Source organism: Hemitrygon akajei, unplaced genomic scaffold (assembly GCF_048418815.1).
Source record: "Hemitrygon akajei unplaced genomic scaffold, sHemAka1.3 Scf000033, whole genome shotgun sequence".
Taxonomy (NCBI): domain Eukaryota; kingdom Metazoa; phylum Chordata; class Chondrichthyes; order Myliobatiformes; family Dasyatidae; genus Hemitrygon; species Hemitrygon akajei.
The window spans coordinates 12,854,724-12,879,153 of NW_027331919.1; the positions used below are offsets into that span (position 1 = coordinate 12,854,724).

General features: G+C 44.3%; 1 protein-coding gene across 1 annotated transcript in view; it reads left to right on the forward strand.

Moving 5' to 3' along the window:
- The first annotated feature begins 2,836 nt into the window (after positions 1–2,836).
- LOC140719898 (NACHT, LRR and PYD domains-containing protein 3-like) overlaps positions 2,837–24,430 on the forward strand; it is a 113,882-nt gene continuing 92,288 nt past the window's right edge. Inside the window, exon 1 of the mRNA XM_073034824.1 lies at positions 2,837–2,931. The gene's annotated coding sequence lies outside the window, so the exon portion shown is untranslated. The remainder of the gene's footprint in view (positions 2,932–24,430) is intronic.

Here is a 24,430-nt window from a genome sequence, read left to right on the forward strand (position 1 = left end):
AATGCTTGACTGATCTTCTGGAATCTTTTGAGGATGTTACTACGAAAATGGACAAGGGAGAGCCAGTGGATTTAGTGTACCTGGACTTTCAGAATGCCTTTGATAAGGTCCCACACAGGTGATCAGTCGGCAAAATTAGTTCACATTTGGGACTGCAGCTATATATAAATATATATATATTAATGATTTAGATGAAGGTATTAAAAGTAACATTAGCAGATTTGCAGATGACACGAAGCTGTGTGGCAGTGTGAAATATGAAGAGGATGCTATGAGAATGCAGGGTGACTTGGACAGGTTGGGTGAGTGGGCAGATTCATGGCAGATGCAGCTTAATGTGGATAAATGCGAGTTTATCCACTTTGGTGGCAAGACCAGGAAGGAAGATTACTATCTGAATGGTGTCAAGTTAGGAAAAGGGGAAGTACAACGAGATCTAGGTGTCCTTGTTCATCAGTCACAGAAAGTAAGCATGCAGGTAAAGCAGGCAGTGAAGAAAGCTAATGGCATGTTGGCCTTCATAACTAGGAGAGTTGCGTATAGGATCAAAGATGTCCTTCCGCATTTGCACAGGGCCCAGGTGAGACCACACCTGGAGTATTGTTTTCTGTTCTGATCTCCAAGTTTGAGGAAGGACATTCTTGCTATTGAAGGAGCGCAGCATAGGTTCACGAGTTTGATTCCCGGGCATGGCGGGACTTTCACTTGTTGAAAGATTGGAGCCGGCTGGGCTTTTATACACTGGAATTTAGATGGATGAGAGGCGATCTGATTGAAACACATGATTATTAAGGGATTGGACACTCCAGAGACAGGAAACATGTTCCGGATGTTGTGGGAGTCCAGCACCAAAGGCCACAGTTTAAGTATAAGGGGTTCTATAAACGGCCTACTCCTGCAGCTATTGTCTATTGTCTATAAAACTGCACCCTCTTGCAGCAAAAAAACATTCCACTCTCAAAATCACTGAGATCACATTTCATCTCCATGGTGATGTTTGTTGGAGACAGAACGTACCCTGTACTAAGGAACAGAATAGGGATAGAACCGCTAATAAAGCTGTGGCTTTAGTTAATGATTATCACCAGGAGCTGACTGACCATTAACCAGGCTGTGTTCATTACTTACAGAAGGCGTAACACAGCCTTACTGGGTCAGGGTGGTAACAGAACCCGCATCCGCTGTACAAGTTAAGAAGCTCTATATACTGAAATATAAACTTCACAAAGGAAGTCAGCCACTTTTATGAACAATTGAATGAGACTGATAACGTATTGTGTTGATCGATATTAGAACTGTCGCGAATCGCTTTTAAATGAATTAATAATTCCCTTCATCTAACTGCATACATCGGCTCTCTGTGCATGTCCCGCGGGAAAATGGTGTAGTTGGCGGTGTTTTTAACCCAGCTCCGAATCATCAGCAAAGCACGGGAGCTGCGAGCTTCCCGCATCTCGGAACTGTCCCCGGGATACTACTTGCTGTAACAGGAAGCCTATCCGCCCACACTCGGGGCTTTACCGAACTCTGACCGAGGGAACTGGGGATTCGCTTTGTTTATTTCCTCACTGGCGGAATCGATACTCTCTGTCCATCCTAGACAGCATTTCGGTTGATGGTCAAAAGTATGCAACCACCCACATTGGAGATTACAGCCGGGGAGGAGTGCGTTTTGTCGGGGAAGGCGGTATAAGGAGTTGATGGTTCCATTATATAGTCCATTGGTGGGACCTGTTGTGGATCACCTTCTGCTTTGTTGATTCCCTTCTGTCCGATGTGAGTGGGTAGGTGGGAAAACAAAAGAAGGTTTAGTAGATAGATATCTGCCCCCGTGTGTTTTTCTGTGAGGAATCTGTTGTGAACTTGACCTGAGGTGTTACGTAAAACAGGGGAGACCTGTTTGTATGCATTACAGTTTTTTTTAAATAGCAACGTACTTGATTGTATCCGCGGAAATTTGGTAAAATGAATGGGAACTTCGATGAGTCATAAAATGTCCCGCGGAGTTTGATAGGGACGTGAACAAAATAGTTCCTGTTGTGTGAGGATCTGAAACCAGGCAGCGCCAGTTGAAGACAGTTGAGATGCTTTTCTCTCTCTGTGTGGGTCTAGTGTGTCATGGGAATGACCGTCCTCAGTATTCAGGAGAAGGAGAGTCTTTCAGTTAATATTGTAATCCTGCAGTGTAGTGCCCCTTGATACACAAATGAGTGAGATGTTACAGGTGAGAGTCAGGATTGATGAGCCGACATCACAGTCAATGCGGGATGCCAATGTAATTCAATCTCCCATCAGCAACTTCTGGCTGACAAAACCACAAATCAATGGGCACTGTACTGTGCACGTCCCGTACCTAATACGGCGGCCACTGATTGTATGTACGTGGTTTTCCACGTCTGTAGCCCCTTCATTTTAATGTTCGACATGTTACGCGTCCAATGACGCCTCTCTGCACAATGCATTTGCAGCGTGGTTATTTGAGTTACTGTCGTCTTCCCGGCAGGTTGAACCAATCTCGCTTTTCTCATTCCATCTTTCTCATTAACAGGGCGTTTCTGCTCTCAGAACGGCCGCTCACTGATCTTCTCCCGCGCCATTCTCCGCAAAACTGAGACTGTTGAACGGGATAATCCCTGGAGTTCAGCAATTCCTGCGATATTCAAACTGCACCCTCTGGCACCGACAAACATTCCACTCTCAAACTCACTGAGATCACATTTCATCTCCATGGTGATGTTTGTTTGGAGACAGAACGTACCCTGTAGTAAGGAAAAGGACACGGAGAGAGTCGCTGATAAAGCTGTGGCTTTAGTTAATGATTATCACCAGGAGCTGACTGAACATTAACCAAGGTGTGTCCATTACTTACAGAAACATTAACACAGCCTCACTGGGACAGGGTGGTAACAGAACCTGGAGCCGCTGTACAAGGTAAGAAGCTCTATATACTGAAATATAAACATCACAAAGGCAGTTACCACTTAAATGAGACTGAAAACTTATTCGGTTGTTCAACAATTGAAGTGTATGGAATCGCTTTTGAAAAAAAAATAATAAATCCCTTTAGCTAATTGAGTGCATCGGCTTCCTGTGCATGTCCCGCGGGAAAACGGTGTAGTTGGAGGTGTTAGCGGAAACACCGCACTTTCAACCCAGCTCCGAATCATCAGCAAAGGCTCGGGAGGTGCGAGCTTCCCGCATCTCGGAACTGTCCCCGGGCTACTGCTTGCAACAGCAGGAGGCCGATCCGTCCACACTCGGGGTTTTACCGATCCCTGACCGAGGGAACTGAGGGTTCGCTTTGCTTATTCCATCGCTGGCGGGATCGACACTATTTGTCTACCCTTTACGACATTTCGATAGGTAGCTACTGGGAGAGGGCGAAATTATGAGAACTACTCACACTGCAGTTTATAGCGGGGACGGAGGGCGGCGGCGAGGGGCCTAAAGATGTGATGGTTCCATTATAGATTCGGTTGGTGAGATCTGTTGTGGATCACCGCCTGCAGTGTTGATTCCTTTCTGTCAGAAGTGTGTGGGTAAGTGGGAGATCAAAAGAAGGTTTAGCAGAGAGACATCTGCACCGTGTGAGTTGTCCTGTGGAAACCTCTGTGATCTTGGCTTTTTTTAGTGATTGTGAAGAATTCACAATTTAAGTTTACACGGTGGTGTTTAGATTGCTGTTTTATTTTTAAACAATGTACTTGATTGCATCCGTAGTAGTTTGATATAATCAGTGGGACATTTGATGAGAAATAAAGTATCCTGCGTCGTTTTGACAGAGAGGTCGACAAAATACTTCCTGTTCTGAGAGGAACTGAAAGCAGTTGAAGACAGTCTCCCTCACTCTCTATTCCCCCTTTCTCCCCACTCCCCCTTCTCGCCCTAACCCTCTGTACCTTCTTTCTCTACCCCACCTTCTCTCTCCCCTCTGTCTACCCCCTCTCTGTCCCCCTCTCTCCCCCCTCTCCCCCCCACTCTCTCCCCTCCAGAACCGGACAAAGTACTCCAAGTGTGGCCTGAATAAAGTTTTATAGAGCTGCATCATTACATTGCGACTCTTAAACTCTATCCCTCGACTTATGAAAGCTAACACCACATAAGCTTTCTTAACTACCCTATCTACCTGTAAGGCAACATTCAGGGATCTGTGGACATGTACCCCCAGATCTCTCTGCTCCTCCACACTACCAAGTATCCTGTCATTTACTTTGTACTCTGCCTTGAAGTTGTCCTTTCAAAGTGTACCACCTCACACTTCTCCGGGTTGAACGCCATCCGCCACTTCTCAACCCACTGCTGCATCCTATCAATGTCTCTCTGTCATCTTCTACAATCTTCTAAACTATCCACAACACCGCCAACCATTGTGTCGTCTGCAAACCTTCCAACCCACCATTCTGCCCCTACATCCAGGTGGTTAATAAAAATCACAAAAATTAGAGGTCCCAGAACAGATCCTTGTGGGACACCACTAGTCACAACCCTCCAATCTGAATGTACTCCCTCCACCACGACAATTTGCCTTCTGCAGGCAAGCCAATTCTGAATCCACCTGGACAAACTTCACTGGATCTCATGCCTTCTGACTTTCTGAATAAGCGTACTGAGTGGAATCTTGTACAATCCCTTACTAAAATCCATGTAGATCACATCCACTTGTTGGACACGATCTGCCCTTCACAAAGCCATGCTGACTGTTCCTGATCAGACCATGGTTCCCTAAATGCCTATAGATCCTATCTCTAAGAATCGTTTCCAACAGCTTTCCCACCACAAACGTAAGGCTCACTGGTCTATAATTACACAGCCTATCCCTACTAACTTTTTTGAACAAGTAGACAGCATTCGCATTCCTCCAATCCTCCGGTACCATTCCCGTGGACAACGAGGACATAAAGTTCCTAGCCGGAAGCTCAGCAATACGTTTCCTCGCCTCGTGGAGCAGCCTGGGGAGTATCGCATCAGTCCCCGGGGACTTATCCGTCCTAATGTAGTTTAACTCCAACACCTCTTCTCCCTTGATATCAACATGCTCCAGAACATTAACCTCACTCATATTGTTCTCACCGTTATCAACTTCTCTCTCATTGGTGAATACCGAAGAGAAGTATTCATTGAGGACCTCGACTACCTCTACAGCCTCCAGACACATCTTCCCACTTTTACCTCTAATCGATCCTACATTCACTCCTGTCTTCCTTTTGTTCTTCACATAATTGAAGAATGCCTTGGGGTTCTTCCTTAACCTACTCGCCAAGGCCTTCTCATGCTCCGTTCTTCCTCTTCTCAGCCCATTCTTAAGCTCCTTTCTTGCCACCTTATATTCCTCAATATACCCATCTGATCCTTGCTTCCTAAACTTCATGTATGCTGCCTTCTTCGACCTGAATAGATTTTCCACCTCACTTGTCACCAATGGTTCCTTCACTCTATAATTCTTTATCTTCCTCACCGAGACAAATGTATCCCTAACATCCTGAAAGAGATCCATAAACATCAACCACATGTATATTGCAAATTTCACTGCAAAAACATCATCCCAATTCACACCCGCAAGTTCTAGCCTTACAGCCTCATACATTGCCCTCCCCAATTAACAATGTTCCTGTCCTCTCTGATTCTCTGATCCTCTCTGATCCTTTTCCATGATAATGTTAAAGGCCAGGAAGCGGTGTTCACTGTCCCCCAGATGCTCACCCCCTGTGAGATCTGTGACCTGACCCGGTTCGTTACCTAATAGAAGATCTAGTATGGCATTCCCCCTAGTCGGACTGTCAACATACTGTGTCAGGAATTAATTGGAACTTGGATTACTTGGAACTAATCAGGTGCCAATCAATATTAGGGAAGTTAAAGTTACCCATGATAACAACCCTGTTACTTTTGCACCTTTCCAATATCTCTCTTCCAATTTGCTCCTCTGTATCTCTGCTGCTACCAGGGGGCCTATAGAATACCCCCAATAGAGTAACTGCTCTCTTCCTTTTCCTGACTTCCACCCATACTGATTAAAAAGAGGATCCTGCTACGTTACCCACCCTTTCTATACCTGTAATTGTATCCCTGACCAGTAATGCCACCCCTCTTCCCCTTTCTCCCCCCTCTCTATCAATCTTAAAGTACTGAAAACAAGGAATATTGAGAATCCATTTCTGCCCTGGTGCCAGCCAAGTCTCTTTAATGGACACTACATCATAATTCCATGTATGTATCCAAGCTCTCGGTTCATCACCTTTGTTCCTGATGCTTTTTGCATTGAAACATACACACATTAGCTCTTCTACCTTACTACCTTTGCATCCTTTATTCTGCATCTCTTTCCTCAAAGCCTCTCTATATGTTTGATCTGACTTTGCTCCATGCACTTCTGTCACTGCTCGATCCCTCCGGGTCTCACCCCCTTGCAAATTTGTTTAAACATCCTGAACAATGCTAGCAAACCTACCTGCAAAGATATTGCTCCCCTTTGTTACGTACCCCGTAACTGGGTTTACAGACCAGCAGAAATATAAGAATCTGTTGGAGTCTGGTGGTACCGAAAAATAAAGGTGATTATTAGTAAACTACACAATACAGTATAAAAATGCAAATATACATATAAAACAGGTTAGCAATAATAAACATAGAAGTATAGAAATAATAATCAACAACGATAAGCAATGTCTAGGGGTAAATGAATTGTCATAAGAGAATATTGAGTTCAGTGTAGTTCATGTGTGCTGAGGTAGTTGCGGTTGTTATATGGTAATTTGTTGGATAGAGAGAGAGAGAGCGAGATGTAATAGCTGCAGCAGGCAAACCTTCCGTTGTCGTCTTATTCCTTCGTACCGTTGTGGTCATTCGATTATGACTTCGGCCAGACCGTTCTTCTGTGGTGGACTCGTCACTCTGGCATGAGTGGACACACACACACGTCCCCACCGGCTCTGCCGTCACACTGTAAGCTTTATTGACCGATATCCTGATTCGGTCCTTGAAGCCCCCACCTTCCTGTGGGTGCACAACACTCGGTCAGTGTCCATTGGTGGGTCTGTGGGTGTCTCCCCATACCTGTATTTTATCCCCAGTGACGGGTTATTAGCCATCCATCAACTCAAAATGACCATGTCCATCAAATCAGGCATCTCCTGCTGTCTCCTTCGAAATGTTGACGAGCAAAGTAACGGCCTTGCAGTGAAAGGTAAACAATGCAGGAAGATGCCCTAATACATAAATCAATTATGTCTCTCCCTCTCTCTCTCTCTCTTATCTGTAGCAGATGTCCATGCCTCTGTGCTTCATCTCTCTCTCTCATTAGCAGCATAGCAATAGGAATAGTTCATAGTTCTCAAGGGGGGCGGGGGAAATGGTTAACTCTGTACCCCATTTCCATCAGGTCTATTCAGCACTAATAGCACACCCATCCATCAAGGAATTTTCACCAGGGTGAAAATTAACTAGTAAAGCACACTACAGAATCTACTATAATGCAGAAGTGGTCCTTTAACTAAAAGAATTATAGAGGTATAGTTTCAAATTAACATCTCGATAAACAATCAGCAATTACATTGTCACTCCCCTTCACATGTTGTATTTTAATATCGAAATCTTGTAACAACAGACACCAACTTAATAACCGTCTATTTTTATTCTTCATGCTAGCCAAAAAATACCATTGAATTGTATTCGTAGCTTAGGTGTATATTACAAAGTGAGTACTAATACATGTGTGATTATAATGTTGTGCATTACAGAATGTTGTGCAAATGCTAATCTCTATTTTACTTTTAAACTCAATATTCAAATAGTCAATCTTCCATGGGGTTTTTATCTTTCACATGCTTCGTCTAACAAAAGTCAAATTCCCGCAAAACCTGATCCTGTTATTCAAAGTGGCATTTGATCAACCCTTGCCTCTTTTCCACTTAACTCTCACGTGGTTAGCTAGCTCACCAGTGTGGAATAGGCCTTCACAGACTCCTTTCACAGGAGCTAGCTTATCACTAATGGTTTCCAGACTAAGCTCATTTGCTCAACTTTCAAACCACTCTCTAATTTTCAGCGGGTTTTTAATTTTATCTTCAGCATCTTTAATTCTATTAGTTTCCGGTTTGACACATAGGTGATCCCTCTTGATTAAAAGATCACTTCAAGTTCTGCCTCTCTAAATCACATATTTGAACAACATCACCAAGTTGTTTTTCCTTAAATTTCAAAACAAACTGTAGTTGATTCGCAGGCACCTTGTTAACAAACCATTGTTAACAACCAAATCAGACACCTCAGCCCTTCTCGGTGTCTCCACACAAGGTTCAGTACCCTTTGACTCCACATATTTCCCATCCTGAACACAAGCAAACGGGACATCTGCCTCTTCTCGGCTTTCAATATCAGTCCCCTTTTCAAATTTTAAGTTCCCCGATCCTCCCAGTTACTCTCTGGGCAACTCCCCTTCGGAGTAAACTCAACATTGCGGGTTAAAACAAACTCGTCTGCTAATCCAGCAGACTCCCTCAAGTTAGCGGCATCCTTTTCATCTAGGACAGCCCTTACATCATGATCGGGAACACATTTAAATTCTTCAACTGCAAACAGCTCTTTCAATCGATATAAATCACCAGTGTCCAACCCTGGAATTTCTACCTGCCCCATCTGTTTCCCATCATCGTTCAGTGCCTCCATAACCTCCTCCCTCACTCCAAAATGTTCACCTAGGGGTGTCTTATGGGCAAGGTTCAAAATTCCGTTCCTTGACAACACTAAATCTGCTTCGTCTCCCTTACTTTCCTGAGCTCCACTGTGCTCCGTTTTACCACCGTCTAACCTCTCCTGGGACAGGGCTGATAAAAATGTCTTTTTAGAGCGTAGAAGGTTGAGGGGGCACTTGATAGAGGTATTTAAAATTATGAGGGGGATAGATAGAGTTGACGTGGATTGGCTTTCCTTAACCCCACTATTCAACTCTTCACCATCCTCTAACCTCTCCTGGTACAGGGTCGGTAGAAACGTCTCTGCTAAATCAACACTAGACTTATTTAAACTGGTTCCTGTCTCAGCCGCCTTTCTCGACAAGCAGCGAGTTTTGCGCATGCGGGATAAATCTTGTAATCTATGGGCGGGTCCTCAGCACTTACAGGTTTGCTTGTCAGCTTCACTGCTGAATACACATCACCAGCATCTTTACAGATCCGCACTGAAACTGGGGTTTCTCACTCCTTCACAGATAACATCCCCTCCGAAATAAACCTCTCACGCCCCTCTCGGGCTCTACCTAACCTCGCCTTCCTCATCGGTCTGTTGACCGGCTCAATGCAACCAGTCGGAGTTGTCGTCTTTCCTTTTCCGGTCTCCTTCTTCGGAGCAAAGCACTTAAATGGTATGTGGCCCGCTTTCCCACAATTGTAACACATAAAGTTGGGAACCTTTTGCCAACCTGCTTTTCCTCCTCCTTGTCTTTTCCGCTAGTTCCCAGCTTATTCTCTGCCTTAGCCGGTGGGCTTTCTCTACCGTCCCTAGTATTCCTGTGGTAGCTCTTAATTAGGGGAAATTTTGTCTTGTGGGTTAAGGCATACTTGTCTGCTAACTTGGCAGTCGCAGACAGAGTCTCTGTCTCCTTCTCGTCCAAGTACGTCTTCATACCTTCAGGGAGTCAACTTTTAAGTTGCTCGATGAGCATCAGGTGTTGAAGCCTATCAACATTTCCATTGACCGCTTTTGAGGCGCACCACCGCTCACAATACATTTGCATCTCACGGGCAAACTCTAAATACGTGCGGTCACACTGCCTCCTCAAATTCCGGACCTTCTGCCGGGATGCCTCTGGAACCAATTCATAACTCTTTAGTATAGCCTTTTTTACATCATCATAATCTTTAGACGCATCCATAGACAATCCCGAATACGCTTGCTGAGCATTCCCCCTAAGTACGCTCTGTACCAGAACGGCCCATTTCCCCTTAGGCCAGTTCTGATTCAAAACCACTTTCACAAAAAGGAGGAAGTACCCATCGACATCCATCTCCTCGAATGGGGGTACCAACTTAATCTCCTGACCAATCCTGAACCCCTTGTTAGGGTCTACTGCCTGATCCCTTCCCTTCGATGCATTTAACTTCTCTTGTTCCAGCTCAAACTTCCACTCTTCCCGTTCCTACTCAGCCTCCAGTTGCCTTATCCGGAGTTCATGCTCCCTTTTCTCCTTCTCCTCAGCCAACAATCTTTCTAACTGTACCTGAAGTTCACTTTCAGTTGGTTTCCTGTCAGGGAACATTTCCAATGCCACCGACGGGAACACACCTTGGGATAAATAATACAAAGCTATCGTCCTTTGTATCTCCAAATTTCTCATCGCCTGTTTCACCGCCGAGAGATGCATTTGTCTCACCAATTCAATAATTCCACCTTTCTGGCATCCTCTAATGCCCCCGTAGTTAGCTCTTTTAAAAATTTGTCAATATACATTTCGGCTGGTTTCCCGCCTGGTTATCGACACAACCAGATCAGATACGGGACTTCTGTTCCGATTCAACAGCTCAACAATTTGCAAATCAAATACCTGACGAGCCCCCAATTTTTTTTACGTATCCCGGAACTGGGTTTATAGACCAGCAGAAATAGAAGAATCCGTTGTAGTCTGGTGGTTCCGAAAACTAAAGGTGCTTATTAGTAAACTGCAGCATACAGTATCAAAAATGCAAAGATACATATAAAACAGGTCAGCAATAATAAACATAGAAGTGTAGAAATAATAATCAACAATGATAAACAATGTCTAGGGGTAAATGAATTGTCCTAAGAGAATATAGAGTTCAGTGCAGTTCATGTGTGCTGAGGTAGTTGCGATTGTTGTATTGTAATTTGTTGGAAGAGAGAGAGAAAGCGAGCGAGATGTAACAGCTACAGCAGGCAAACCTTCCGTTGTCTTCTTACTCCTTCATACCGTTGTGGTCATTCGGTTATGTCCCCTCCGTCCTCGGCCAGACCATTCTTCTGTGGTGGACTCGTTACTCTGGCATGAGTGGACACACACACACAAGTCCCCACCGGCCCTGCCGTCACACTGTGAGCTTTGTTGACCGATCTCCTGATTCGGTCCTCGAAGCCCCCCACTTTCCTTTGGCAGCACAACACTCGGTCAGTGTCCTCTGGTGTGTCTGAGGGTGTCTCCCCACACCTATCTTATATCCCCACTGACGGGGTATCAGCCATCAATCAACACAAAATGACCATCTCCATCAAATCAGGCCACACCTGCTGTCTCCTTAGGAATGTTAACGAGCAAAGTAACGTCCTTGTAGCGAAAGTAAACACTCCAGTATGAAGCCATAATACAAAAAACAAATACCTCTCTCTCTCTCTCTCTCTCTCTCTCTCTCTCTCTCTCTCTCTCTCTCTCTCTCTCTCTCTCTCTCTCTCTCTCTCTCTCTCTCTCTCTCTCTCTCTCTCTCTCTCTCTCTCATCTCTCTCTCTCTCTCTCTCTCTCTCTCTCTCTCTCTCTCTCTCTCTTATCTGTAGTAGATGTCCCTGCTTCTGTGCTTCATCTCTCTCTCTCATTGGCAGCATGGCAATAGGAATAGTTCATAGTCCTCAAAGTGGCGGGGGGGGGGGGGTTATGGTTAACTCTGCACCCCATTTCTACCAGGTCTGTTCAGCACTCATAACACCCTCGATTTCAGGTGCAACCTATCTAACCTGTACAGGTCCAACATTCCCCAGAAGAGATCGCAATGATCCAAAAATCTAAAACCGTGCCCCCTGCACCAACCCCTCAGCCACGCATTCAACTGCCATCTCCTCCAATTCTTACCATCACTATCACGTAGAACTGGCAACAATCCCGAGAACGCCACACTTGAGGTCCTGTTCTTCAGCCTTCTGCCTAGTTCCCGAAACTTACACTTCAGGCCCTCTTCCCTCTTCCTGCCTATTGTCCTTGGTACCAACATGTATCACGACTTCTGGTTGCTTTCCCCTCTTGTACCAGGATGTCTTGGCACCTGGTCAGAGACATCCCGGACCCTGGCACCCGGGAGGCAACGTACCATGCGGGGTTCCTTCTCACGTCCACAAAATTTCCTGTCTGCTCCCCTGACGAAACAGCTCTCCTCTTCTCCGTCCCATCCTTCTGCAGCACCGTGTCAGACTCAGTGCCAGAGGCCCTGCCACCGTGGCTCACACCTGGCAGGTCGTCCCCGCCAACAGTATCCAGGACGGTAAAGTTATTATTCAGGGGAATGGCTACAGGGGTGCTCTGCACTACCTGTCTACTCACCTTCGCTTTCCCCCCTCGGACTGTCACCCACCGACCTGCGTCCGGCAGCCTTGGTGTGACTACCTCCTTGTAGCTCTCATCTATGTCTGCCTCATTCTCCCCTTATAGCCATATAACAATTACAGCACAGAAACAGGCCATCTCGGCCCTTCTAGTCCGTGCCGAACGCTTACTCTGACCTAGTCCCACTGACCCGCACTCAGCCCATAACCCTCCATTCCTTTCCTGCCCATATACCTATCCAATTTTACTTTAAAATACAATATCGAACCTGCCTCCACCACTTCTACTGGAAGCTCGTTCCACACAGCTACCACTCTTTGAGTAAAGAAGCTCCCCCTCGTGTTACCACTAAACCTTTGCCCCCTAACTCTAAACTCATGTCCTCTTGTTTCATCTCCCTTCCTCTCTCTTTCACTCCAACTCTGTCGCTCTTACTGTCAATGTCTCTCCATATAACCAGATAACAATTACAGCCCGGAAACACGACATCTCGGCCCTTCTAGTCCATGCCAAACGCTTACTCTCACCTAGTCCCACCGACCCGCACTCAGCGCATAACCCTCCATTCCTTTCCTGTCCATATACCTATCCAATTTTACTTTAAATGACAATACCGAACCTTCCTCTACCACTTCTACTGGAAGCTCGTTCCACACAGCTACCACTCTCTCAGCAAAGAAACTCCCCTCGTGTTACCCCTAAACATTTGCCAACTAACTCTCAACTCATGTCCTCTTGTTTCGAAGTTATGAGTCGAAGGTCATCCAGCTGCTGCTCCAGATTCCCCACACGGTCTTCCAAATCCCCCAAGACTGCCACATCTCACAGGAGAGTCACATCACCGCCTCAGGAGGCATTGTAAAGACTAACTGGGAATAAGCTCGTCCTCTGCCTCTTCTTGTGGAAGCCTCTCGAGTCAAAGCCTCAAAGTTCCACTCCCTCACTGGCCCACTCACTCACCGGCCGTTATCCCTGTTGCAACCTGTGCTTTTAGACAGCCTATCGCCTTCCCGGCAGCTTGAATCAGTCTGTCCATTCTCCTCCAGTCTCTCTTATACACACAAGCCTTCTCCCGTTCAGGACTGACCAGTCACTGGATGTCTGTCTGTTTGAATTTCGCACCATTCTCTGTAAATCGAGACAGATGTGCGTGACAACCCCAGAGATAATCACATTAATCCGTCTGGAACCAACAATCATTCCACTGTCAAAGTCACTGAGTTGACATTTTTCCTCAATCTGATGTTTGTTCTGAACAACACCTGGAACTCCTGACCATTTCTGCATTTTTTTAAAGTGACTGAGATGTTGCCACGTGATTTGTTGATCAGCGTTAACGAGCTGGTGTACAGGTGCACTTCGTAAAATTACCACTGACTGTATTTCCGAATTAGACAACCCACTAACCCCCATCTCGGGTGTTATCATGAATGTGATCTGGATCTATTTATTCATTACCGTTTCCCACAACCGGATGACGTAGACAAGATGGTGAACTAAACATTGTCGTGATGACAAGGGTGGGTTAACCTTAAGGGAACATAAAATCCTTGGAATCTATGCATACTAATCGCGAGGAACACAAACATTTGAACATGGCGCAGTATCGCACTTCCCTGTAACAGACGGGATGTTGAGGCTTAAAATAGCAACTAAAACTTTTTTTTATTCTGTGTAATTTTGTGAGCAAAGACGGTGTATATCTGGCAGTGATTTTTAAAATAAAAATAAAAATCCTGTAGTAAATCTCACTGGCAGTTGTTAAAATTATGGACGTCTACACTCAGTGGGCAATTTTTATCTGCATCCTGTACCTAATGATATGGCCACTGAGTGTATGTTCGGAGTTTACCGCGGCTGTACCCCGTCCAAATCCAATGCTCGGCGTTCAATGACGCTCTTCCGCACCCCGGCTATGGGAGCGCATGGCTATTTAAGTTACTGTTGCCTTCCTGTCGGATTTAATCAGTTTAGTCAATCTCCTTGATGTTTCCCAGTAACAAGGCGTTTTCACCCTCAGAACTGCTTCTCACTGGACTTTCTTTCGTTTGGTTTTTCGCACCATTCACTGTAAACCGAGCGAATTGTGCGTGAAAATCCAAGAAGATGATCCGTTTCCGTAATGTTCATGCTACCCTGTCTGGCACCAGCGGTCATTCCACGGTCAAGGTCACTTAGACCACCCTAATTCCAGATTCGGATGTTTGGCCTGAACAACAACTGAACCTCTTGACCATATCTTCATGATTTTATCCTTTGGGTTGCTGCCGCGCGATTAAAAGATTCCCATTAATGAGCGGCTGTGCCTAATAACACGGCCATTTAGTGCATTTAGCATCTAGAATATGGGTGAGATTTGGTGCTGATTTGTGCGATTTTCCTGTTTCCAACAACAGGTTGTCACTGACAAGGCAGTTTGGGTTAACCAGGAGAGAGAGAGACTGTCACTGTTCCTTCTGAGCTGCGCCGGTGTGCGGCTGCGCTGTGAGGAAAGTGCTCGCGTCACGGAGCATTTGTTGCAGCGCAGATGAATGAAAATGCAGCTGGAAAACAGTTCATGAAATCTGCGAGATTTTTCTTTGTTGCTCTATAATTTATCATATCCTTCCATTAATAGATAAAGACAAATGAATGTGTTTTTTGTCAGTCCATTCTAAATATTTACAGATGAGCATTACAAAAAGGAGCACATCAGAGATGCAGCGCTTCCTTCAGGCCGTGTGAAAATTTCCGGCTCAGATCAATGGTTGATCCGAACAGCGGCTAAAATAGTAATTAGTGGGGAAATGCAGACCGGACCATGTTAGATTCTATGCATATTAATCACATTTGAATATGATACGTCACTGTGCTTCTTTATGATACTTTATTTTGCTATCTTATTTTATATTATTATCTAGCTTGCCTTCATATTTCACCTTTTCAGCTTATTCCTTTATTAATTGTCTTGTTTTGATTATTAAAAGCTCCCCGATTTTCGATCTTCAACTATTTTTGCTATCTAGGATGACATCTTAAATCAGTATGTAGATAGTCTAACAAAAGCAGGAGCTGTACTGAAACTGATGTTGGGTAATTACGCTAGCTAGATACCCGACCATATGGTGGGTGAATGTTTAGGGCAGAACTCCTTAAGTTTAAGAGAGCTATAGAGAAGGAAAGTGTAGACTTTGCGGGAGAGTAAAGAATTGGATCAGGGTAAATTACGAATTCACTAAGCAAGAACTATGGAGAGTTAGTGGGTAACAACTGTTTCTGGCAAGTCCACATCTGACACGTGGAGGATGTCTAGAGTCCATCTGCACGGAGTATAGGGGCGGCTACATTCCTGTACCAAGAAACGACCAGATTGGCAGCGCAAGAGAACCTTAAATGTGGAGAGAAGTGATGAGTTTAGTCAAACAGGAAAAGGAAAAGTATGTAAAGCTTGGTAAGGTCGAATCAAACAGAGCCCTCCAGGACGTGTGTGATGCCCTTAATGAGTAACTTACATCAGTAGTTACGGAGGATAGGGAGATCAGTGCCGAGAGTACTAGTATGCTCGGGCATTTTGAAGTAAAGGAAGAGACAGTGTTGGGTCTCTTAAAGTGCATTAAAGCGTATGTGTCTCCAGGCCCTGATGAGATATATCCCAAGTTACCGAGAGAGGCAACGCCCCTATATTGGGGCCTTGACCAATATACTTGTGTCCTGCCGAGCCACAAGCAAACTCCGGGAGAACCGGCGAGTACCTCATGTTGATCCGTCATTCAAGATATGATCCAGGGAATAATCCTGGAGTGCATTGAAACTGCCGAGATACAGTCGGCCATGAACCAAGTACTGATAAACGGGACCAGTGTAGGCAGTGGGTTGATGGTCAGAACAGGTATGGCCGGCCAAAGGCCTCTTTCCGTGCTGTGTGATCCACCACTCCGGACGCGCTAATTTAAAGATGGTGGCAACACAAGGCATTGATTTCAAAACCCCACACCCCTCTCCAATTTAAAATTAATCAGACGAAACCCCTGTGTCACCACAGCGAATATCTGTTTCTGTCAAGGTAACATACCGACTGGACACTTTAACTAAGCAACTGGCAATTGATAAAGTTTCTTTGTCTTCTTCCATTAATGTTGCTTCCTTACAGTAAACTAAGCCTCTCACTGTGTCAGAATCAGTGATTAAATCCGGCCCTAAACACTGTGCTTTCATCGCTGCACATTGTAACTTGAATCATCTCACTGAGGGTCTGATGGAGACACAACCCCTGCCCTAAAAAGATGCGATCACATCTCCCCTGCTTCTGACATTTAAAATACCCTCACAATGGTTTTCCGATTCAGTCTGGTTATGGTAAATTCACCTCGTTTTCAGACCTGACAAACCATGTCTTCCCACTGCCTCCTCCACTTCTTTCCTCCACCTCCAGGGAAGCTGCATTTCCATAAGACCATAAGAACTGCAGCCAATCAGGCACCGATTTATCAATGCTAGAATCTTTCCTGTAATACCATGGGCTCGTAGATTGTTAAGCAGCCTCAAGTGTAGCACCTTATCACAGGAATTTCGAAAATCCAAGTACACATCATCAACCAATTCACCTCTCTCTATCCTGCTTGTTATTTCTTCAAATGGAAATAGAGAATATCTGCTACTAATTCAATATGCCAGCAACAACCTCCACCAAATGAATTTAATGTTTCCAGTTATTCCATAACTCACTGATGATAAACGATTGATGTAGGTGTAAAGTAAATGAGATTTCAGGCAAATTCACCAGTGGGAAATGGACTGAATTATTATTTTAGATAAATGAATTGACCCCTTGCTCGGGACATTGAACATCACGCGGAGCTTGATAGGAATGTGGAGTACGTGTTTGCTGCTGTCGGGGGAGCTGAAACAGGTGAAGATAGATGAGGTTATTTTTCTGAGGTGCAACTAGTGTGCCTTTGAAATTCGCTTCCTCAAAGGACAAGAGAAACAGATTTTTTTTTCAATTGGCGCTGTGATCCTGCAATTTGTTTCCAATAAGTGAGCAATAAACTGAAGGAGAAGGGCGTCCTTATCTTGCTGACGACTTTGACTGGTTGTTATCTCTGGGAGCCGGTAATCTTGGCACAGCCGCTCCCGAGTTGCCCGTTACCCAAATGTTACAACTGTTAAAGAGGGCTCTTAAATGGGCCAACTTAAAATCAGTGCAAATCCAGGTTTCGGGGGCACTTTTAAATCTGGAGAAAGGGGATGTCCAGTGTTGAAAAGAGAGCGCCTTTCCTTCTGCTGTCTCTGTGAAATAAACCCGCAGCGATCTTTGCCCTGAGCTGTTGCTGGAGTTTATAATCTGACAATAAACTGCTCCCAAGGTGAACAATTACTCAAAGCGACGTCACCAACGGAACGGGATCAGGATGCGGGTTATGATTCCTCTCTGGAGGTGGTAAAAGTTCGCGCAATGAAGTATCAATTATGGTTCGGACCGCATGTTATAAAGACGCATTGAAGAAAGGTGAGTCTTTGTGTGGTTTAACACAAGCGTTGTGCTAAAAGGTGCGGTGTTACATGCTGAATAGGGTGAAGTTCAGGTTTATGAACGTGTTATCAACTGAACATTGCTCAGGGTGTGTTCACTTACTGTTAGGGACAATAAAATTCAGATACTCGGATTCTCTGAAACCAGACCTAGGAGTTCTGCATCAGGTAGGAACATTGACTGTACTCGCAGTGTTATGGTGTTTTAATAAGCCTGCATGTAACGGCAGTATTTTTAATATTTCTACCATATCAATATCATCATTGAAAGGCTCATTCAAGCAATATGAGTCTTTGCGATTTTCACTACAATTGTTGTGGAACAGGGTGTGGCGTTACGTGCTGAATAGGGTGAAGTTCAGGTTTCTAAGCGTGTTATCAACTGAACGTTGCTTAGGGTGTGTTCACTTACTGTTAGGGCCAATAAAATTCAGTTGCTCGGATTCGCTGAAACCAGACTCAGGAGTCCAGCACCAGGTAGGAGTAAGAACTGTACTGGGCTGTGTTATGGTATTTTAATAAGCCCCCTTGTCACGGCGTATTTCTTGCATTGCTACCATATCAATACTACCATTTGCTGCTTTAGAGCAAGCTGGAGCCGGTGAAGACAGATGAAGTTAATTTTATAATGTGGAACTCTTTTAAAAGGAAAATAGAAGCAGATATTTTTAAAAATTCCAATCTGTTTAATTCCGCAAAACACTGAGTCTTCAGAGGCAAGGGAGTAAATTATTGCAGGCGGTGTCACTGTGATGCAACATAGTGAGGGGGAATGGTGGAACAGAACTGAGGGGGCGAAAGCCCTGTTAATTATTCAACATTGCAGCAGCGCACACGGACAAATAAGAGACTCAGTGAATTTAATGTTTGTTGTTTTTTCCCAATCGTTTTCTGACGAGCAACGGTACATCTATTTGTAAAGTAAAGGACTTGTCGGGAAAAATCGCCAGCGGGAAATGATCACAATTTCATATGATTACTCCTGTGATGCTGTAACCAGTTTCCAGTAAGAGAAAAATACACTGAAGGAGAAGGGCGTCCTTATTTGCTGTCGACTTTGACCGGTTGTTATCTCTATGCAGCTATACTTATCTCGGCACAGTTGCTGCCCAATCGGCCCATTACTGTACCGGTCCAACCGCGGACCACTGTTAAATTGGATCTTTATAAGCAGGCTGACGTTGAAATCAGTGCGGCTCCAGTCAATGGGGACATGGTTAAATCTGGACAAACGAAATGACCAGTCTTCAGAGAAAAAAACTGCAGAGGCATAATATTTCATCAGAGTTCAATGCGCCCTTTCTTCCGCTGTCTCTGCAATAATCTCACAGTGATCTTTTCCCTGAGCTGATGCTGGAGTTTATAATTTGACAATAAACGGATCCCAATATGAACCATAAATCGAAGCGAAGACGCCAACAGAGGAGGACCCGAATGGGGTTATGATTCCTCTCTGAATCAGATCAGTCTTTTTAGAGAAAGGTCAACATATCACCGTTAGCACTGAAGTAGTGATTCTCGTTTGATCCATGTTAGAAAGTGTCATTCACGTAAAATGAGTCTTTCTATGTTTCAGCAGAATCGTTGCCGAACAAGGTGTGACCTTACATACTGAATAGTCTGAGGTTCAGGTTTATGACCGTGTTATCAACCGAACTTTGCTCAGGGTGTGTTCACTTACTGTTAGGGACAATAAAATTCAGATGCTCGGATTCACTGAAACCAGACTCAGGAATCCAGCACCAGGTAGGAGCAAGAACTGTACTGGTCTGTGTTACGGGGTTATAATAAGCCCACTGGTCTCGGCAGTATTTCTAGTTTTACTACCATATGCTGCTGATATTAAGTTGCGGCAGCGAGTGTTTCACTGGTTCTGTGGTCACGGCCTCTCAGCGCAGAGACAGCGGCCTCAGGGGCAAATGCACAGAGCGACAGTGGGGGGAAAGGATGCTGTGAGCATTGACTGTATGGGCTGTGTTACACCAGGGTCAGAATGAACTGACAACTGACAAATTGGTTGCGGTGGGGTGGCATTGACAGTCACGGGTGGCAATCAGTTACTATCTGTGCATTAAAATGAAGAGGGAGGAAATACTACAGTTGCAGGAAATTTAAAGTAAGGAGGAGAAAAATACTGGAGACGTTCAGCAGATCTCGGACAGTCTCAGTTCTGGAACTGGGTCTTCCACCATTTCACTTTCAGAGACGTAGTCTGATGTACTGAATCCCCAGCATTTTCTACTTTGTAATTTTACATTTTGTTCCTGCTACACTGCGGGAAACATGGCAGCCAGCTGTGCTGGGCAAGATCCCTCACAGCAGGAAGATTGTGTGATCAAATGTGCTCGGTTTTGCTGCTGGGGACAGGCTGAAGTGTATCCGCATCCTCCACACAGACCGGGGAATCAGCCTGAGCCCCGGCCCCGGCAGAGGGTCATTAAGTTCCAGTTCCACCTTAGTTTGTGAATCGGACATGGCAGGAACACCACGGCAAATCGCCCGCACCAAAGCGTCTGTGTATGGGTGATGATATTGGGCTGGTGACTCTGAGGATATGGAACTGGCAGTATGCGGGCTTCAGTCCAGGTTGGTAATTCCACAGCTGGGATCGGAACTTTCTCAGTCTGGAGTGAAGCTGAAGTCTCGGGCGGTTGGGCATTAGTCATGGGGAAATCACCCTCTACACTGCCCAATAGGACATCATATCTGTCAACTATTTTGGAGATTATTTAAGAGTTCACTAGGGAGTTGGGTGAAGTTGTGCAGTGATGTTGTTTTTCTGAACTTTGGTAAAGTCTGTAACAAAATACCGCGCGTCAGCTGATTGGGGAGGTTCGGTCAGGAAGGAGTCACGGGGAGCTGGCGAGGAGGATTCACTCCCGGTTCCAGAACAAGAAGCAGAGGGAGATGATAGAAGATGGTTTTAGCGAATGGAGGCCTGTGACGAGTGGGGTGTGTCTGTCAGTGTTGAGACCTCTGTAATTCACTATTCATGCCATTGATTTGTATATGAATCTACATGGCTCCACAGAGTATTATGTACAGTTGTGTTCACCCTTCTGTAGTAAATATATTTGCAAGCCGGAGAGGGAGCAGAAGAGATCGCTGAAGATGTTGCCTAGACTAGAGGGCCGAGTCATAGGAAGCGTTTGTCCGAGCTGGATCTTTATTCCAGAGGAGAATGAGGGTGACATTGTAGGAGCTGATGCAATCAAGTGGGAGTTTAGATAATGTGGTTGGTCGTGGTATTCTCCCCAGGGTTCAAGATCCAGAATTGTTTATGTCACTCCAGTACACAAGTGTGAAGGAGAACAAAATAATTGTTACTCTGGATCCAAAACAAGATAGAAAAGAAAAAAAAAACACAAAATGATGGAGACCGCAATAATAAACAAAAGACAATCGATAAAGTTTGATTGTTTAAAAATATTGATTGTCTGTCCATAAAGTGACGTTAATCACAGGAGGGTCTGGACATATGAGACTTTCATTGATTCTTCTGCTGCATGTGACTTGCGCCTTATATGCTTGGGCGATCATGACTCTCCACATCCAATGATCCCTCACAGACTTAGATCTGTTAGTTCTTTCACAGTGTCCATATGTTTTCTTCTTTGCCTTCCTCTACAGCGTTTCCCAGGCATACGGCCTTGCAATGTAAGGCATTCTATTTCTCCCTTTCTGATGACATGGCCCAGGAATTTAACTTTCCTCTAATTTAATGTTCTCATTAAAGATCTTTTTGTCTGGGCATGTTGGAGTATTGTCTCATTAGTTACCCCATCGCTATATGATATTTTCAGCATTCTTCTAAGAAACCACATTTCTGTTGCTTCTAAGTTTCTTTGGAGTTCTGATGTCATCGTCCATGTTTCGGAAGCACACGGCAAGATTGACCAGATGTAACACGCTAGTAGCTTAAGATTTTTTTTTCTGTTGGGAAAAAATGGGTTTCATTTTTTGGAAGTAGTTTTTGGCAATGGCAATTCTTATTTTTATTTCTACTTTACTTCTAGCATCTTGTGATATAAAGCTACCATGGTAATTACAGCTGGTCTTTTGTTCAACCTCTTTTGTTTCCGATGGACAATTGGCACTTGAGAGAATTCTGCTCTTTTGATGTTACGATAAATTTGGACTTTCTGACAGTTGATTGTTAGACCAAAATTTACACTTGTTTGTACTACTTTGTCTAGGAGGATTTGTAGGTCTTCTGCATCACTTGCTATTAGGGAGGTATCGTCTGAATATTGTTGCTGTAAACACCTTAAATTTTTATCCCATCTAGGTCTTCTATTTCTCGGTTATTTGCCCTTCCGTCAATGTTTAGATTAGTGAGAATTTGAAATAATTTTTCATGTTGCACTTTGTCGAATGCTTTACTGAAATCAATAAAACATAAAAATACATCATTTTAATATTCAATTGCCCTTTCTGAAAGTATTTGCATTATGAAAATTGTGTTCCGAGCTCCTCTATCCTAAATAGACCCATATTGCAGTTTAGAAATTTCTGGCCTTAACTTTTTTAAAATTCGACTCAGAACCATTCTCAATAAAATCCTTATTATGTAATTCATTAGACTGATTGTTCTATAATTTTCACAGCCAATAGTTCCAGGAATTTTAGGCAGAGTTATAAACACTGATTTCAAGAGATCGTCAGGGAATGCACCAGACTCATATACGCCATTAAACACTTCAGAAAGAATGTCTATGCCCAGATCTTCTTGGGCTTGTATCAGTTCCATTGATATTTCATCAGGTCCAGTGGCCTTATCATGATTCATGGCTTTTCATTGCTTTAGTTATTTCTTCTTTGGCAATCGGTGGGCCAGAATTAGGGTGTTTAATATCTGGGGGTTCCCCTCTACTATCTTCAGAAAAAGCTGCTCTATATATTGAATCCAGCTCTCACATACTTTATTCATCTGTCATGCATCCTGTAGAGGAGGTTTCCTTAATTCCAGTAATTTCCATTTTTTGTGCATATCTTTGCTGTTGTTAATATAGCCTTCTACTTCATTGCATTTTTGATTCAGCCATTCTTCCTTTGCAATATTGCACAACTGTTGGGTCTGTGACATTGATCATATGTCCATAAAGTGACATTAGTCACAGGAGTGTCTGGACATCTGCAGACTGACATTGATTGTCTGTCCATACAGTGACGTTAGAGAACGAGTCCCCATCCCATCCCTCACAGGGAAAGGCTCTGATTAAATACGCTGTTTTGTGTTTGCACCAGAAGTAGACCGGGGTTTCAGAATTCAATTTGCATTTGGAAATTCCCCCTGACTGTCACCTGTCTATCTGCCAGTGTGAGTCAAAGAAAAATTCAAGATGTTGAAGAAAGAACATAACATGGAACAGTACATCACAGGAACAGGCCTTCCCGCCACAATGGTGTGCCAAACCAGCTGAAAAGAAAATCAACACCCCCCGAAATAAACTAATGACTCCCTCCTACACAAGGTCCATATCCTCTCAATCTTCCTCACACCCATGTGCCTATCTAAACGTCTCTTAAAAAACCTCCAGTGTATTTGCTTCCACCACCATAACAGACAGGGCAATCCAGGCATCCACACCTCTCTGAGTAATACCTCACATTTCCTTTGCATCTTCTCTCTCACACCTTCATTACATGTCCTCTAGTATTAGACATTTCTAACCAGCGAAAACATGCTCCCTGTCCACTCTGTCTATGTCTTTCATAATCTTATAAACCTCTGTCAGATCTTCCCTCAGTCCCCACCGTTCCATGGAGAACAACCCAAGAATTTTTACTAAAACCTGAATGATGTTTGAATCCATTCTGACGGAAGGTTAGGAAACTGGAATCGCTAACGATTTCCGTCTCCCCACAGCTGTTCCTTGCCTGCTGAGCGTTTCTGGTAATTCCAGTATCACTTTATTACATTCACCCTGGAAAACTTTAAATCTCCTGCGAATCGACCAGTGCAGCAGCGCTCGTTTTGTGAGATTTGATAGAAGAGTAAAGAAACGAGAGCTTTTTCCGGTACATTATCCTGGTACCAATTGTCCTGTTTTCCCCGGAAATGTATTCAGTACAGTTGTTGCTAACAAGGTTCAAAGAATAATCTGAGGAATGATAAGCATTATAGAAACATAGAAAATAGGTCTAGGAGTAGGCCATTCGGCCCTTCGAGCCTGCACCGCCATTCAGTATGATCATGGCTGATCATCCAACTCAGAACACTGTACCTGCTTTCTCTCCATACCCCGTGATCCCTTTCACCACAAGGGCCACATCTAACTCCCTCTTAAATATAGACAATGAACCGGCCTCAACTGTTTCCTGTGGCAGAGAATTCCACAGATTCACCACTCTCTGTGTGAAGATGTTTTTCCTCATCTCGGTCCTAAAAGGCTTCCCCTTTATCCTTAAACTGTGACCCCTCGTTCTGGACTTCCCCAACATCGGAAACAATCTTCCTGCATCCAGCCTGTCCAATCCCTTTAGAATTGTATACGTTTCAATAAGATCCCCCCTCAATCTTCTAAATTCCAGTGAGTATAAGCCTAGTAGATCCAGTCTTTTTCATATGAAAGTCCTTCCATCCCAGGAATCAATCTGGTGAACCTTCTCTGTACACTCTCTATGGCAAGAATGTCTTTCCTCAGATTAGGGGACCAAAAC